This window comes from Anopheles darlingi, chromosome 2, assembly GCF_943734745.1.
Source record: "Anopheles darlingi chromosome 2, idAnoDarlMG_H_01, whole genome shotgun sequence".
In the NCBI taxonomy this organism is placed as follows: domain Eukaryota; kingdom Metazoa; phylum Arthropoda; class Insecta; order Diptera; family Culicidae; genus Anopheles; species Anopheles darlingi.
Genome location: NC_064874.1, coordinates 11,536,181 through 11,554,271, shown reverse-complemented (window position 1 = coordinate 11,554,271; position 18,091 = coordinate 11,536,181). Strand labels below are relative to the sequence as shown.

The window sequence follows — 18,091 nt, the reverse complement described above, 5'->3', positions numbered from 1 at the left end:
ACCATTCTGAAGTGCGAGAAGTGAGTAGCATCAGTCGCGCGTCCAAGTAGTGCATCGGTACCACCGTTTGCAAGTGGCGGCCAGAGTGAGAGATGATGGCGATACTGGATGGCGGTGAAGGAGCAGCGATCAGCGATACTAACGAAGCACTTCGTCGCCATCGTCGTCGTCGTCGTCGTCCGTCGTCGACATCGGCAGCTGTAAAGCATGCGCACGCCTGACGGTGTGACGCGATCGATCGGTGTCGAGCTGCTCCACATCGGTAGCCATCTGTGAGCTGTGACCGTGGCTCGGTTCGCCTTCGGGTTTTTCGGTCTTTTCGGGAAGCTCGGCTTCGTCTTGGCTGCAGCGCGCGGCTCGAATCGCGCGGCCCTTCGATATCCAGTCGCTTCCGAACGTTTGGCCGTACGGTGAGCCAGCAAGCAACCAGTACAGCTGCTGTTGCTGCTGCTGTGTACCCCTCTCTGTGTTCGGTGCTACACATGTCGCAGTGCTGCAGAGCACGAGGTTAGTGCACGGAGGTATAGTGCCCCTGCGTGCGTGCGTGCGTGCGTGCGTGTATGTGCTGGTGCCGGTTGAAATGTATGCGTACGAAGGATCTGTGCTGTATGCGATGGGAGTTCTAGAACAAACACGTAGCATCCAAGCAACCTCACCATTGAACTGGAAACCCGTTCAAAAAGGGACTCCTTTGTGAATCCGCTAGTGACGTAGTGTGACGACCTTGATATGCTCACCTGTGTTCTCTATCGCTGTCTCGTTCTCTCTCTCTCTCTCTCTCTCTCTCTCTCTCTCTCTCTCTCTCTCCCTCTCTCTTTCTCTCATTCGCCTTCTTTCTCTTTCACTCCACTCGGCTGGTTCTCATTCTTTCCTTCTGTTATCCTGGCTATCGGAAGCAAAGGTGTGCGTTTTGCGCTTTACGACAACGGAATTCCGGATGTAGGTCTTAAGCGCGGAATCTTGTGCAACATTTTCCGTAAGCTGAAAAGAGAATTGTGTTACAGCTCTCCTCGTGTCGACACCAACACACTGCATTAGCATTTTAATTATGTTTGGTCCACTGACAAAAGTGATTGTCTGGTTGCTGTTACGAACAACGATTCAGAATGGATCCGGCAGGTTCGTGGATCTTGCAAAATGTTGATTCTTCGATGATAGATGATTTTTGGATGCTTTTCCGTAAAGATCTCAATCGATAAGGGTAATCAACTGTGTTATACGCAGCACACAAGCCCACCAAGCCAAGTTGGGCTGTGTTCTGGCGTCTAGCAAGCACTCACATTCCGGTGGGGAACTAGGAATCGAGGTCAGAGTACCCCTCCTGGGGAACATCAAACGATTTTTGCTCTTCTTCTTGGCCTGGTGCTGGTAAGAATGAGTGTAGAGCAGGAGCCTGACTGTTCGTCGCCGCCTGTCCGGTGGTTTCAACCGGACCTGACGGCGCATGGGCCATGATTGATCTGATTATGACTTAAGTGGACAACAAATAAATAGTGTGCCGTTTGAACGCGGGCGCGCTCACGCGCTCTTTTCGCTCCGGAGTCCAGTGTACAAACAGGGTACAAAAAGAAGGGACAGGATGAAGTCATAAGACACAAGGAAAACATGCCACAACGCGCAACACACACAGACACACAAATGCCCGCGCTTCCGACCGCCAAGCTGACCGAGGCTTGTACGCGACACTGGCCGCAGATGAATGCTTCCGAGCATCAGCGTCATTGTGAACGAACTGCTCCTCTTCCCCTTTCCTTGGGCTGGTTGTTGTTGTTCTCTATCGAGGATGTCGGGCGTCGTAAAATTGTCAGACACTTAATTTGTCCCAATTTGGAAGGAACGTAATGAAGTAGAAGAAGAAGGCGAACACTGTGTTGGCCACTGTGCTCAGCGGGAATGCTTCCAATTGGAACTTCTGGACTTCGGTGGCGTGTCTAGGTTTATAGATTTTAGCAAAAATTGTCTACCGAATGCCTCCTAATCGCTAGTGTCAGCTGTTCCAGCGGCTCGTCTAGGGTCGGTCTAATCCAGACTTCATTAAAATCAATTTAGTGGCTGCTCAACTTCGGTTTGTTTTGCTGTGGCGTACAGCCGCCGTCGATAGAAATAGGAGAAACTGTATCCAGCCCTAGGACATTATTTCATTAAAATCACCAGAGAGTTCGTCTTTATGTTCCACTTGAGCCGAACAACGAATTGTTCCGAAGAACCGTTGGAGCATACCATTTAGCCCCAGTAGGCCTTGTTTGTTCACTTGCATTTAGCGAGAGTGTTTAGAGTGAAGTGGTGGTGTGGAACACTTCGCTATCCCCGGTGCAGGGCCTGATTGTTCCTGAAACGCTGTCCCCACCGGAATGTCCGTTGATGACTGGAAACAGCTAAGATTATGAGGATTACCTCGCTTCGATTCTCCTTTTCAGCATGTGCAGTTCTATGTAAGCGCGTTGTGCAGTGAATAAGAGAGATTGAAATCATACTTCAGAACTAGTAAATTCTCGAACACACAGCAAAGGACTGAACAAGATCAAGCTGAACCGAAAATAAGTGAAAGTCAATTGATTGGAGAAGAGAATTTGAATGACAGAAATGTGAATTGTGTTTGGCGAAGGCCATTAACGATTGTTTCTTGTGCGTGTGCAGTGCTAGTGCAAATGCAGTAGTTAAAAGGTATTCAAAGTTGGCATTACACCGATGACGATGGCGTCAAATGTACCGAAACAGCGTAGTGAGAACGTCCCATAAGCTGAAGAACGCCAGTGCTGGTGTCATTAAACCGTAGTAGAAGTTTATCGGGGTTTTCTTTTGGTGTTTTGGTTCCCTGTTTTGGTGCTCTGGTACTGGAAAGTCTTGAACAACCTTTCGCGATACCGCGTGTTTGTGTGTGTGGATGTGTGCGTGGAGTGATGATAAATTCAAGAGTAGTACAGCGTGAAGGCCAAGGATTGAAGAGAACCACATTGGCTTAGCGTGTGTTGAGTGTGTGTGGAGCGATTTGTTTGTTTTTGCTGATAGCAGAAGAAGTCGCTAAGTAGATATTCGTTGGTCGTGTTGTGTTACGAGTGCTTGTGGTGGTCGATCTGTACTGTTCGGAGTGGACCACGCACCGATTCAAACGATCTCTTCTTGTAAGTTTAACTCTGATCGATCGTTCCTGTTGCTCCACGAAGGCGTGTCTGGCGCAGGAGGACGCCCCTTGTAAAGGTAAATGATGTGCAAAGCGATAATTTCCCAGAAATCTAATCATTCTCATTCCGCATTGAGGCCAAGTCTACAAGGAGAAGTTAATTCCATTAAAGTCCGGGAACAACCTTGGCCTACAGGAAGATAGACGAAAGGCCATGCCAACCAAAGCTCTTGACTTCGGCATTTCTTCCCTGGGGTAGCATACTGTGCCATGTGCCCGGCTGCGGTTCAATTTTCAATCAACCGTGCGCGGCCAAAGCCCCACTACAACACGCCTTGCAGTCCAATAGATCGTGGCGGTTCCATTACTCATCGGGAGCGGATGGATGGAGTGGTGGTGCAGGATGGCGACGATGTCGACCGAAACCGAAGCCAATTGGCAGAGCTTATCAGCCATTTTATGGCACCCCATTGCCGCCACCAAGGGTACACACACACACAAGCGCCCGCGCGGTCGCGTATGTGTGCTGCGTGTAAGCCAAGTGCTTCCACTCCACGAGGCTCTTCGGGGACGGGAGAAAGGGAAGGGACGCCTCCAATACGGCACGAGTCGTATGCAATAGCGCGAGGGCTTTTGTTTTATTGTCTTGTCTCTATTTATCTTTCTTGCCCGGCAAGCGAAACCACGCTGCCACGGTGACCGCTTTCTTGGCTTCGTTTGCACAGGGGCGCGATCGGGGCCACCCTCATGGCCGCGCGCCCGCTCGTGTTTGCTTGCGAGGTCGAGGATGAGAAGGCGAGGGTTCGCCCCTCGCGACGTTTTTCAAGGATTTTCTATTCCGTCGAATCGAAGCGGCCGCAAACGAGCCTGAGGGAAAGTAGAGAAATTTGTCACTGGAAATTGGGATAAGAAAGGAAGCCGACTGAATCGGGGTTTGAGGAGAAGCACAGTACTGGTGCTCGCTTATGTATTGATAAAATCGTAAAGAAGACCATTTTCCATTGTTGATCGGAGTGTGTGTGTGTGTGTGTGTGTGTGTGTGTGTGTGTGTGTGTGTGTGTGTGTGTGTGTGTGTGTTCGGGTCACTTCGAGCTGGTCAATCGTCTTTAAAAGTGACGCTCCCTGTGGAAGACAGTTTATGGGGAATGGTGTTTGGAATTGTCTTGAGACGCGCTTTGTTGGACGGAGGAATGACGAAGGTAAGCTTCTGCTGGTTGTCTGTTGTGTCCGCATGGATCTATTGTGAGTTCTCCGTGAGAAGGGTCTTTATCTGCAATTCAGATGAAGTTTATGGTGTTTGCTGGTCCATCGAATAATGCTAATTTGTGTTCGATTCGAGGCGTTCGATTGTACTCCTCATGCTGAAGCCGAACGGCTTACTGGGGATGATCGAATTTCTGGAGCATATCAGTGTGAAGATATTTTAGATTTTTTCTTTCGATTCGTGTAGTCCAAAAGAGTTGAAGCAGATGACGACGCTAGAGAAACCTTGGTCAAGGCAATCTAGATTATCGGGAATATTTTAGTAATATGAAGTAAGCAGTAAGCATTGCTGTCACTCTTGCGTAGATTTTTCAATATTTTCCTTTCACCCTGCACCTGCATTTTCTGCCCGCACCAAGTGCGTGCGTCGAAAAGTACGAAGAACACTTTCATGACACACTTGTGCTGAGTGTTTTTACGAAGAGACCGGCTGGCCGCCCGTCCTGCAGAGCATTGGTGGAGGAGTCCGTCGATGCGAATAAATAAACAAACAAACATTGCGCAATTGCGACAGAAAAGTGTTCCAGATTGCAATGATGACGATCGGCGAGCGACGACGACGACGACGAAGCGGATGACGATCCCGCGGTGTCTGTACCGCTTTCCGTTTTCTATAAATTCGAACGAACCACAGCAGAGCTTTGCCTGCACCCTTGGCCAATTAGATCGAAGCGCGGAAGATCGGAAGATCACATTGCCCCGGGTACCGGTGAGGCCCGGGCGTGCGTCAGCAGCGATCGCTGCTGGGTGGCTGGCAAACCAGAACCTATCGCTAGCGGTACCGATGCAAGGCCCGGAATGTCGTCAGCGCGGTGTGTTTCTTCGGGAGGAAAATAAATGATCCCTTGTGTGCATTTGGCATCAGGAAGCACACCAGCGCTTCCCGGGAGCGAACGTGTATTCCCTGCAAATTAGGAATGTTTTGCCTGTCTCGGAAGGTATAATGCACGAGAGCATGACGCGAAATGTCGGCAAAACAAAAGATAAATGATCCGTTTCGATCCGGCACCCCTGACCGAAATCCGGACCGGGAAGCGGTCTCTTTTGGTTCCATTAGCGACGTCGATCAATGTCGACGTTTCGGTGAGGGCCAAACCCCCCCCCCCCCCCCCCCCGGGGGACCAAACCCCGTTACCGAACCGTTTAATTGCAGTTTTGCACCGGACACCATCGGACCGGCGGGTGCATGTTAGAAATTAATATCTGCCGCGGTTGGTGCGCAAGCGGCGGCCGCCGAATCCGAAGAGATCCACGAGAGATCAGTGTCCATCAGAGTGGGCAATATCCGGTTCTGTAGCGCGTAACCGTGTACACGTTGGTGCGGCCTAATGCTTCATTAAGAGCGTAATTAAATATAGCATTCGATAGCGTCTCGTTACCGGGAATTCCATTTCACATTTGGCGCTGGTGGCGCTGGCCCGATGTCAAACACATGAGTCGCACACACACACACACACACACGCGCGCGCACACGAGACGAGAGATTTGCAAATGATTTTCGGGATTCATTAACGAGCGCGATCTGTCACGACCATTGCATGTGTGTGTGAGAGAAAGAAAGAGTGGAACTTGATCAGGCTTTCAGGGGAATCTCGCCTGAAGCAATTGCTTCCTGGATGGTCAACGATAACGAACCTTCCGCCGCCCGTCCGTCCGTTCGTCCTGGCCAATATCGTGTTAGCCCAGCATTGATGCAGTCCCGGTGCCTATTCCCAGAAGTCTCCCTTCGCACAAAAGAGCTTTTGCGGGAAAATTCCTCGTGTGTATCGTTGTAAAGGCATCATCATCATCGTCATAGCCACGCCACAGCTCGGCCCGGCCGGCCAGCAAATCATGTTTTCACCTGAACGAAGCAGTTTTTCGGCGGACACAGCAGAGTGTAAGCCATTATTTTTCGGCCATTCCCTGGTTTAGCCTTCGCCTTCGTCCGTGTACACTCTCCACACACAGCCTTGTGCAAAAGGTGATGCTCGGCTGGTGGTGAATTGCTAGCAATTCGCAGAAGGAGTTGGAGGGATACCGCCGAAACAATGAGCGGCAGCACCAGCAACGAGGAGAAAATAAAACAAAACGGGTTCGTGAAGACAGTAAATCGACAGCAGGAGCGCAGCAGCACCTCGCACGTAGGCTCTTGTCCGTTTCGTCGCGTGGTCGACGCCTGCATGGAGACGCCTGGTGGTTTGTACGTTTTTTGTTACGTGAGAATTCCCTGGTGGAAACGAAAATGCTGTTCAATTTCAGCATTTTTCTTCCACCATCTTCTGCGCGACGTGTTCTAAGGCGATCGGGATCGCCCGCTGGTGCTGTTAGAATTATTGATGCCGAAGGAAACGGATCGTGTCCATTCGAACGAACCGATAAGGTCTCGGAGCGGAATGCTATCGATGCCGCTTATGACACTCGCCGCTAACAAATATGCTTTGTTGCTAAAGGTTTGTTCTGGAAAAAGCTCATAAAAATGGGTCTTAAAGTTAACGTGAAACATATATTTAAACACATTTTCTATGTACTCCGTTTTCCTTTTTAGCTGAAACGTAAGGTCACCAGATAAGACGAACGAAATTATGCAAGACTAATGACCGTAGATATGGGTGGTACCTTTTGCTGCACACCGAATCGAGGAACGAGCGATGGAAGTGTCAGCTAAAAATCAATTTTCATTCGTTTTGTAGCACCAACCGCTGGCCTGGCATGGCATGGCCGGGCATGGCTTGCCCCCGTCGTCATCGTCGAGCGTCATAAATCATTCCCATGGAGTTGTTTTTTTGCTTCTGCTTCAGTTCCCTGCTGGCAAGAAGTCCTGTACCTGCTGAAAGGAGGGAGAGGGAGAGAGAGAGCGCGGAGGTGTGCGGTGTCCGGTGCTGTAGCGGACGTTCGTGCATGTCCATGATCTGAAAGCATCATATTTCAGTCCAGTGGTTAGTGCTGCTGCTGCTGCTGCTGCTGCGAGAGAGCGTGTTCAAAATTGTTCGACAGGCCAAACTAGGTCGAGGGTCGGTCGGTCAGGGGTGGGCTACCTGGCACACCTCCCCTTATCCGTAGGTGCGAAAATCATATCTTTTTAATCTCGTATCCGCCCGCGAGAACAGCAGGACAGCGTAAGCGCGTCGGTTTTCGGGGGGAGATACTGCTCTCGTAGCTCTCGGTGAACAGAACCGGATGCCGTCGCCTAGTGCTGGTCCCGGTTCCGGAAATAAGTGAACTTATAATTGAAGTGATGCGCCCACATAAACGCGGTGACGACGGCGCCGTTCTCCGTCGTCCGTTGGCGACGTCCAGTGTCTTTAGTGACAGCTGATGTCGCCTACAAAGACATTCATTTATTCTTCCTATTTTATGTGCGTATGTGTGAGTGTGTGTGTGTGGCACACATTCACGGCATCGTAGTGACGGGGTCTGTGGCTCTCTGGCACAGAAGTTAATAAGAAACTTTCCGTCAGCGCCAGCAGGAGTGGATTTCTATTGCGAACACCAGCGGGGCCACGGGTGTCATGGTGCCACGGCCACGGAGGTTTCCCTTTTGTTTGCGTGACGACAGGAAATGCGCAAACCGAGTTCGTTTAGCGCCCGCCCGCCCGCCTGCCTGCCTGCGTGTGTCTTCCGTCTGTTCCCAATCATCGCAACCATTAATCACGGTTCCAGGGAGGTCGCACGACAACAATCCGGATCCGGGATTGGTGGTAGCTTTGGGCCGGTGGCCAGGGCCAGCGTTGGCCAGCGTTGGCCAGCGCTTGAAGGACAAAAATGGAGCACTCACGTGCGTTCGCTCGCTCGCTCGCTCGCCTTTTTTTCCTATCGCGCCGTCGGTCGGTCAGCGGTCATTTCATGGCGCATTATCTTCAACAAAAGACCATAAATCGGTGGGAGGGAGTATCAAGACCCCCAACATGGCGGAGCTTGGCGGTGGGAGCTTGATAGCAAAAGGAACTTACCGAACGACCGATCGAGTGTTTGTGGAACGAAATCACTTTCCCCGAGAAGCTCTTAAACAACAGGACACCGTACGACGCGGCATAATTGAGGTCGAGCCCATCCCCAGAGGTTCATGGTGGTGGTGGTGGTGGCACATCGCCTATTTGTCGTGGCCCCGGTAAAAGTTTAGCCCGAAAATTATTAAAATCCGGTCTGTGTAGCGAGTGTATCCTTCTGTTATCCGCTGTGGCGGAAGTACGGCGTCTTTCCGGAAGCGAATTGTTTTGTGTAGGTTTTTAGGGTAACTCTCTCCCTCACTTTCTTCTTCCCGTTTTCTTCTTCACTAAACGAACTTTGGGTAGCGAAACATTGATTTGGGTTCTAGAATCTCGAAGACAGTGTTTGGCATATCGTAATCCAAATAGGCGCTGGTTGTAATATTATGCGCGTACATTTTCAATCGTAGTAACGCCTGGTGAAGGTTCGTGATGTAAGTTCAGCTGTTACCCGAAGTCTTGAATAAAGAACAAGCATTTCTCAATACGTAACACAGTCAATGGCGGTGTTTGAAAGATTCAAAACGGAAACAGTGTCTTGGGGTAAGCAGTAACAGCAGCAGTAGCAGCAGCAGCAGCATCGCGAACACGGGGAGACGTTCGCAAACCCCGCAAAATAAGAGGAAACATTTGCCGTTCCGCCATTGGTTCCAATTTCGAGGCGGGACACTGTAACATGAAAACCACGGAACTCCGGTGTATCCGAATCGCACACATCGCGGGCACCGTGCACGTTTGTGTTTGTTGTTGTTCGTCGTCGACCGTGCCGTGCCGTGCCGCGCCGTGGCATCGATGGACCGAACGAATCTGAGCGAAGGAAAGATTCCCCAATACCTTGGTCCGCGTCCGCATCCGCGAGCACCGAACACCGCCGAAACCCATAGGTCTCGTTTGCACAAATAAACAACTCGGTTGAACAAGTTTTTATTTTGCTCCGCATGCCAGAGGCCGGAGATGTAAAAGGGTTAGCGCCCCGCTCCGGATCACCCGTGTGTGTGTGCGTGTGCGTGCGTGTGTTTGTGTGTCTGCGTTGGTCGTGCTGTGCTGCTATTTGCTTGGGTCTGTTGGGGAAACATTGTCGACGAGAGGCAGGGGGGTCTTCTGTGTAAAATTCCAGATTCTGATCCGGTCTCACCAGCGGCCGCCAACGGAAAGGAGGAAAGTTTTGTTTTTGTTTCCGCATGGAAAATTGGCCCAGCATTCCTGATCCAGGTCCAGGTCCAGGTCCAGGTCCAGGGCCGGCCGGCCGGTTCTCTCCTTTTGTTTAATGTTTCCGAATATCGATTTATGTGGCGGATCGAGAAAAAGGACAGAATCAATGGCCGGCCAAGCTAGCACGCAAGTGGACCATCCTGGCTAAGTGTGCATGTATGTGTGTGTGCTGCAGCATGATGTTGGCCCGCTATGGCATCGGTGATGCGGATGTTGAGCGCGGTCAACCAGAAATGGGTAAGACATTGTGCGCCATCGGGGGATGTTCCTCCACGTGTAGGGCAAGGGAGAGGGGAGGGGAGGCGGAGAGTGGATAAGAGAGGGGTCGTAGAGGTCGTTAGGGGCAGGGCCATCGCATGAGATGTGATGGTCATTGAATTGATTGCTCGCAAAAGAACCGTCGGGCAGAGAGAGAGAGGGAGAGAGAGCGAGAGAGAAGGAAAGGAGGTAGGAAGTAAAGTGGCCGATCAGTGCCAGTGATTCAGGACAGATCGAACGAGTGGAGTGGCCATTCCAACAATACCAGATGCGTCGTTGTTCGATTCGGTCATCCACCGTCCGGAGCAACGTGCCAGAGTGAGCTAGCTGGATGACCGGCCGCCAGTCTCGCATTAATCGCATTTTCACGTAGTCATTCCGCCCGACCGAGCGAACGTTAGCTGTGCAACGTGTAATCTGTGTACTTTTCCCGCCAGGCCACCCCCTTTCCCCTTTCGCCCGCATGTCCTACGAGCCGCAATCCGTCGAAATGCCGAATGTTGTGCCAAGAGCTCTCTTGTCAAGTCCCAGCGAGTGAAGGTTGGGTCCGGATGGAAAAAAAATCCTCCCGCCCGCGGCTACCAGGGCAACCTCCGGATAGTTTGACTAACCTCTCGTCTGGCTCTGGCTGTGTGCCTCGGTGGTCTTTCCGGTTCGGTCGCTCTCCGGTCCTGATGGGTGGTTGATTTTTTTTTTTGTTTAGTTTGTGTGGAGTCCCATCTGTTAGTTTTCCGGATTTTCTCTCGTCCGGATGGTGTGTTGGTTTGCCGGATTACACTCGCCGAGACATGCGCGGATGTGGAACCATAACTAACCGGAGAGGCCGACGCCGCGGTGCTGCCTGTCCCGTCAATTGTCAATATCATGGCTGGGTAGGGAAAGCGAAAAATCAACGAAAAATCGTGGTAAACTGTTACTCTTGCGATGTGCCTCGGGGGTTGTTCCGAGAGACCCCGATGTGGTGATCCGAACGAGGAGCAAATAGACTTTAAAATCGGGAAACACAAAGGATGATTACAAGCGGTTCTCACCGGTATCCCGGTTGATATGCTTGTGTCTAGAGGTAAGAGGATGTAAAACTGATGTAACCGGAACTGGTATTCCATTTGTTTGATTCTCTGTTAGTTTAAGAATCATTAAGACGCACTTTTTCCAGCTGTTATCTACTTTCGAATACCGAAAACTACTGAGCTGAACTTAACGTTGATAAATGCTCTTTAGATGAAGTTATTTAGATGATTTATCTCATCTAATTTGGCTCTCCATTGCGTAATCGCGTGGTACGCAAGGAATACATGAACAATTTCTCTTTAAATCATCGTCGATCGCCTCTTTTAAATAATAAAGTTAACGTTCAAGTCATGGAGGTAAGTTTGGTTTCTAGTGTCGACTAATCTCTATACTTTGCCGAGCGGATTGTCGTCGCCGGTTTGTCAGGTATCGCCTCGAGGTGGTCGAGCGGGTGGGCGGGCAGCCACAGTTTCACGCGGCTTATGCTTACCCCGTGTGGTGATGCCTCCTGCACCGCCGCAGTCACCGCATCACCATCACCATCACACTCCTATCGAGGTTTAGGGGTTCGGTGGAGGGATAATTAAATTATAAAACCCTGGCGAACCTAGCGTGTACACCACCACCTTATGGTGTTGCTGGTGTGCCAGCGGTTCTCAAACCTTCCAGCGTGGCCACCTGGTTTGGGTTGGCCTTTGGCATCATTTGACATTTATGAGCTCGTTTCTTTCTGGCGGTGGGGGTGTGTTGTGGGCAAGAAGGGAGGTCCTTTTTGAGAGAGGGAAAGGGAAGGTCTTTGCCAGGTTAGTTTTCCGGATAGTTTCCGAGTAGCTTCAGGTGGTTTAGAAGAGAGGGTTTACTAGGTAAAACGAGGGTGCGGTCTTCTTTCGACGGTTTTCATTTCTTCGATGCATATTGAAATGTTTAAATTCCAAGAAAGCCACATTTTGCCCTTTAGCCAATCGAAGCATTTAATGTATACTGCGATAAAATGGAATCTTTGATCAAATGATCGAATTGTAAACTGGAATCGCAGGTTCTAGGAAAACCCAAAGTAGGCTGGTTGATTATTGGTGGGTTTTGTTTTCGTGAACTTAATATTGAGTTATAATGTTTGATAGCGCATGACCCGATTTCAAAGAATATGTTACAAATAAATACATCCAGACCGCCAGTTAAGACGAAAAGTCGACACAAAATTGGGCATTATTTGGGGCTCATATCCTGGTGGTAGATAGAGAGGTATAGGAGACTTTTGAATCACGTGCTGGTTTCTAGCTGTTGATGAAGTTTCAATATGATATTTACAAAAGGCTAAATGTGACATGGAATATTCAAGCGTATGCGATAAAACTAACGGAAACTACTTGTTCGGCCCCTTAAATAATAATAATCGTTGTGGCTTGCGAAGAAGCGAAAACTTCTTGCAATGGTACCTCTCGCAGCTAGTCTGTGTATGTACTGGTACTAATGTCGACGATGAATGCATTTCCGGAGAGCTGGAGCAGAAGGAAACAGCAAAGCGGCATGAAATGCGACAGAAAACTTTCCTATTCCCGCCAGAACGGGGACATTTACTGTGTGATTCTCTTCCCTGCCAGTTACACGTTTTGTCAGTTACGTTAGCTTGGTTTAATCGAAAAGTTACACAGCTTGACGGGAATGGGATAGCGGCCACTATTACGAAAGCGAAAGCCGGAAAAGAGGAACGGACTCACAAAAGCATGCAGGAAAGCGTATAAACTCATTTAGCGCTGTCCAGTGCTGCATATGACGTACAATTAATTGTTTTTGCCCCCTTTGCCCCGCTTTCCAGTCGCGAAAATGGAGTCTCGACTGCTGTCTGCGTTGTGATCGGTGTGTAAAGTTTTTCTCCCCGTACAATAATTGATGTTTCCCCACCTTTTTCCGCGGTTTTCCCTGCATGCGTGCAAGCGAGTTTCGCGAATTTCGCTTTAAAATATGTAAGAGAATCCTTTGTGTGATCCTTCGGGGAAGTGGTGACGAACCGCTCGGGCCATACAGACACGGGCCTTTTGGTTCCATTATCATCCCCGAAGCGCGGAGCGGTTCGCGGTATTTTCAACACTCATTTGGTCCACGTGCGGCGGGTACCGTAGGGAGGAGCTTGAATTATTCATCGACCAGCCACCAATCAACCCTCGCAAGGGCAGATACATCGCCCTTCATGTGGCTGCGTATCCATCCATCCATCCATCCATCTATCCATCCATTTATCCGTTCATCCATCAACCAGAAGCCGGTCACCGAACAGGCACGCACGCACGCACGCACGCACGCACGCAGAAAACAAAACATTACAAATGAGGCATCCATTACCGCCGGTTTTGGAACTTGATCGTTTGCCGCCGGAAGGTGTCGCCTGACGACCGATGTTTGGCAGCTGATTAGCATGTATGTACACAGCACAGCCCAGCGGGGACGCCCAACGAGGACGCAGGCATCGGCAGGCGATGCTACACGACCCTCAATATCGGTGGACCGAAAGGGGGGGCTCCATCGACGTACTCCCCGGCAGATGGATTAGTCAGATTATTAAAACTGGCAGGTTTCCGGTTTCCGGCAGGTTATAATAATAAAAGTAAATTTACGACGCTTCAAACGACCATTGACGGCATTTGCGGTTAGGAGGTTAACGTGCCCGTAGGCAACATTCCGGTCGTGGTTGTGTTTTTTTTATGCACGAGGTGACGCTTCGGTCGCACCGGTCCAAGGGTGGACCGGAGGGGTGTCATTTCAGGCGGACCACAATCCATCCACTGCCATTCTCAGGCAAACAACCTCCAGCTCCCGAATGCCGAGGATTGTCTTTAGCTTTTCAACTGCCATACTGCCCAGCCCAACGCGAGTGTAACTTTAATGATATTTGTGTGGTGTTTGTGTCCCTTTTTTTCTCTCTCTCTCACACACAAATACCGATCCTTCTTACCGCGGGATCCTTCGCTTGCAGCCTTCTCGTTAAACCCTTCTGTAAGGTGGGCAAAGTTGTGCCAGGATATCTTTCTACGTTCTCCGTTCGTTGCAGATGATGCGCACTGTGACCGACTGACTCGCTTCAACGGTAGGCCCGATGCCCGGCACCGATTCCTTCGGTGGTAGACCTTTCCTTACGCTCGACGGTTGCGCCATGATACCCACAGGGAACGTTCAAGGAGCAGCGTCAGGGCTTTTGCCTTCTCTTATGCTTCTCCGTTGCTTCGTTCTTTAGTCAAAAAAGTTCCACGAGGCACGCAGTGTACCGAGTTTAGCTTTTGTTCGCTCTACACTCCCTTCCGGAGTGAGTTGGGCAACTGAAGCGAGACAAGTGTTGCAGGAACCTCCTCGCGGAGATGTGCTCTACTAAGCTGTCAATCATGTTGTGTGTGTTTGTTGTTTTTTTTTGTCCCGTTGCTCGTGCTGGAGCCCCGGTGCCAAAGTTTCGTCCGTCTTAACCCTGCTGAAAATGCTAGCACACCGGGGGGGGGGGGGGGGGGGGGGGGAATCAGAAAGTCATTCAAATCATGCCCGCTTGGTGTTGGCGTCTGTCTTGTGGTGCAGCAACACGGAAGCAGATCTTCTTCCAAAAATGAGGGCGTTTGGTAAATCCTATTTATAGTTGAAGCTATCTGTCATCGATCCACGAATACATTTTATGTTGATGCTGCAGCACGGGAGTATTGTTGGGTGTTTAAGGGTTTACCAGCCCAAAGCCCAAGATCCCTGAGGTGCACCAGAGGTGGGTACGCGGCACAAGAATGCCAGACAATTCTTCGAGCAAAAGTTATGACGGGTTGCGGGTTGACATAGTGTCAGTAGCAGAAACAGGCAGCTCACTACCTTCGCTGGAAAGTTGGCAAGAAATGCTCGTGAAAAGTGGCATTCGCCGGTTAAACAGGATGCCAAGGATTGCACATGGGAGTTGGAGTGTGTGTGTGTTTGTGTGCGTGTGAGCTGGTTGATCCAATCCACCGGTGAAATGTGAAGAGAAGTTTCTGGGGAATCTGCCAACAATACACGTTAATGCCAGGTTCGTTGAAATGTGTTCATCATCTTCGAGCTTTTAATTGTTATCCAAACCACCTCGAGTGCCATCATTAACCTCCTTATAGTCTTCGTCTCCGAGACGCTGGTATTCGAAAGGTGTTGTCGTGTATCGTATTGCAAGTAAATCACTATTTTCGTGGGCAAATCAAGCCACCGCTCCTAGGTCCACGAAAAACACTCTTCATCGCACGACCTGGCCTGCGCCAGGCCGCTTATTCATCCTTTTCCCATCGTATCGTCATCGTTGATCGAATCGTTTGTGTGTGATTGATTGATAGTTTCGAGAACGCTGCGAAGGTTCCTTCGCACCATCACCAACAAGCAGCGCCAGCGTGCCATGAGTCATTGATCGAAGGCTCATTGTCGGTCGATGGCACCATCACCAAACCGTGGGTAAGGGTTGCGCGCCAGCTAAGTGGTAGCAGAGTAGCGAGCATAAGAAATGTAGGTTAAATGATAATCTGTGACACACGGGGCCAGAACGAGTCATTTGAGTTTGAGTTTGGGGAGGTATCAAAGGCTGACGATGGCAGACGCTTCCGCGGATCGCCGTGAAGCCATGATTTTGAGCTTACGACCACAAGCAGCCGCGTGTTCTGTGGTATCAAATGTGTCGGAAAACATTCCACTAAATATTTGATCCTACCATACCCGGTTGTGGGATGGCGATGCTTCCTCACAGCTTTTCTGTGGGAGGCGTGGAAGAGACACAGTTTTCGTGGGGGAAATTATTTATGGAAATTCCGCTGTTCGATCGTGTTGAACAAGCCCAACTCAACTGTATGTAATTAATTGTTTCCTTACGAATGCATTATATTGATTCTGATCAATAGCAATACCATACTGTAGGGGTATAGTTTCCCTCTAATGTCTGTAATGTCGCGAGTTCACCTGGATTCTATTTACTTAACATCATTTATTGTGTGTAAGAACCGGGTTGATGTTCCCCTACAGCTTACATTAACCACCGAAGCAGCGACGAAACGAATGCCGTTCTTCTGTTGTACCCACGTTGAAGGTTCTTTTGAAATGCTCATCAAAATGACAAGCCACAGTCACAGCATTTTGCACCAATGAAATGCTTTTACCCGTGGCAAACGTAATGTCGACAGGAGCTTCCGTACGCTTCGGTGCCTGTAACTGCTCCGTGCGCGACGAGCCCACTCGGACGGAACGCAAGAAGATCTCGGCAGATGGAATGAGGGAAAAGTCTGTCAGATTTTTTATTTTTTTTTATTTTTCGTATTACATTTTCACCAGTTCCCAGTTTTTTCTCTTCTCTTGTTTCGGTTGTTGGTTTTGCTGCTGCGTCAAGTGACTTATTTCATACCTCCCGCACTTTACAAGCATCAAAGAAAGGATGTTCAGCTTCTCGTACTAATGGCTAACAAATCGGATCGTTGTTTTTATGTCACCGTCTTTTTCGAAAGCCATTCGTCATCTCGTCCTACTGTTCAGTTGGTTTGCGTTTGGAAGATTGTCGTGTTGTTGATGCGGTTTGTACATTTGACGCCAGCAGCTCTTGGTACTACCTATACCAATACTTTGTTGGTTGTACTTTGAGTCAATCTGTTCTTGAGATTTTTTTCTTTTAAAATGCTTATACTTTATGAATAAACTTGCTACAACAATATTTAGAGTGAAGTACATCGAACTCTACTTAAATAATTTGGTTCTGAAGAAAAATTATTACTAGAAAGGTTGTCCTTGGCCTCCAATTGAACGTCGCTCGTTCCTCCTCCAGGCTAGTGTAGCCCGCATCGTTCGAGTTAATTATCTTCTTGAAGCCCTTAAGAACCACCGGATACGGGGTGTGCACGGGGTACTTATCCATATCGGGATCTCATAAAGCACTCGAAAAGTACTCACTGCCTGTTCTGCCAAGTTAGTTACCAGCTCTTACCCCTCGCGGTACACGCGTTGTTGAACGCCTCGTATTGTTGAAGAGCCTAGAGGCCAGAGGCACCGCACATACTAATCACTTAACTACCATCATCATCATCATCATCAGCAGCAGATATGTGCAGGTGAGATCACGAGACACACGAGTCTCCATGCGATCTGGAAGGCCTATGCATACGATATGTGCGACTCTATGATTGCGCGATAAAAATAGCTCGAGGTAGATGAATTATTTATGGAAATTAAAAGCAAAAAAATACGCGCCACCTACCGGGTCGTACGTTCCTGGTTCGGATTGGCGTGCCCCGGTCGCCCGGACCGGGAGGTTGGATAAAGTTCCCGAGGTTTCGCTTTTCGCAGTTGTCGGTTGTCTAGCATTTCGTACAGCCTGACGCTTGACGTCACATTTTTCCCGTCAGTTGTGGAAGCGAATCACGACTTTGAGGTCAGTGAGTCAGGCGAGCGTCGATTTGATTCCGGGAATGGAGAGGAAGGCGGCCGCCATTATGCGGTTTGCTCTCTCGAGGCCGGGCGCGTTCTCATTCCGCGATGTAAAGTAAGGCAATCAACGGCCCAGTTCAGGTGCGAGGTGGAAGTTGAATGGGCGTTCGAAGGGTGAGGCTATTCCATCCGGCAATCCCCTGTGTAACTTTTGCTCCAGGATATCCAGGCCAGATAAAGACCCGAGTTGTGCCCACATTTTACTAAGAATTCCGTTTGTCGGTTTTCGTTCTGCTTCTCTGTCAGTCGTCTTGGCAGCTGCATCTCATGATCTCGATATTGAGCATCCTGATAAAACAAACCGGAGCCACGGTGTTTGTAATGTTATGTTTCCACCGTGTGTTCCGCCTTCAAACATTTGCTGAGCTTGTGGATCGAACAATTCAAACACGGCTGTGTCACCCTCGGCCCGTCGAGTGCAGTGTCGTGCAACGGCACATGTTTGCTCCCGCCAGTCGTGCCTTGTCGCACTTTGTATGTTTTTAGATGACGATCCGATTTGCGGGGCCGCGTGCGACCATTGCACAAGTTGCATCTTCGTTTTCGCCGACGAACAGAACTACAACAAGTAGCACCCGACATCCGACAACCTAATACTTGACGCGAGATCGCGAGGCTTGCGTTCGGTACTTGACGGAAGGCAGCTACTTAACAGCAGCAGCAGCAGCAGCAGCAGCAGCAGCAGCAGCAGCAGCAGCAAGTGGCCGCACTTCAATTGGTCAGTTTGTTTTCTTTGTCCAGCTCTCTGAGGACCATAGATAGATAAGAATCATCTCAGCTCCGTGGTCTTAAACACCATCAGACACCGTAC

The 18,091-nt window shown here is 49.7% G+C and overlaps 1 protein-coding gene across 10 annotated transcripts in view; it reads left to right on the top strand.

Annotated features, from left to right (window-relative positions):
- The window catches only part of LOC125950339 (high affinity cGMP-specific 3',5'-cyclic phosphodiesterase 9A), a 118,428-nt gene that overhangs the window by 30,835 nt on the left and 69,502 nt on the right, over positions 1–18,091 (top strand). For 2 of the 10 annotated variants that reach the window (XM_049678242.1, XM_049678236.1), the window contains exons 1-2: positions 1–507; positions 2,418–3,198. The exon at positions 1–507 is cut by the window's left edge and continues 2,168 nt beyond it. The exons of the other annotated variants lie outside the window; for them this stretch is intronic. The gene's annotated coding sequence lies outside the window, so the exon portion shown is untranslated. The remainder of the gene's footprint in view (positions 508–2,417; positions 3,199–18,091) is intronic. 10 annotated transcript variants of the gene reach the window in all.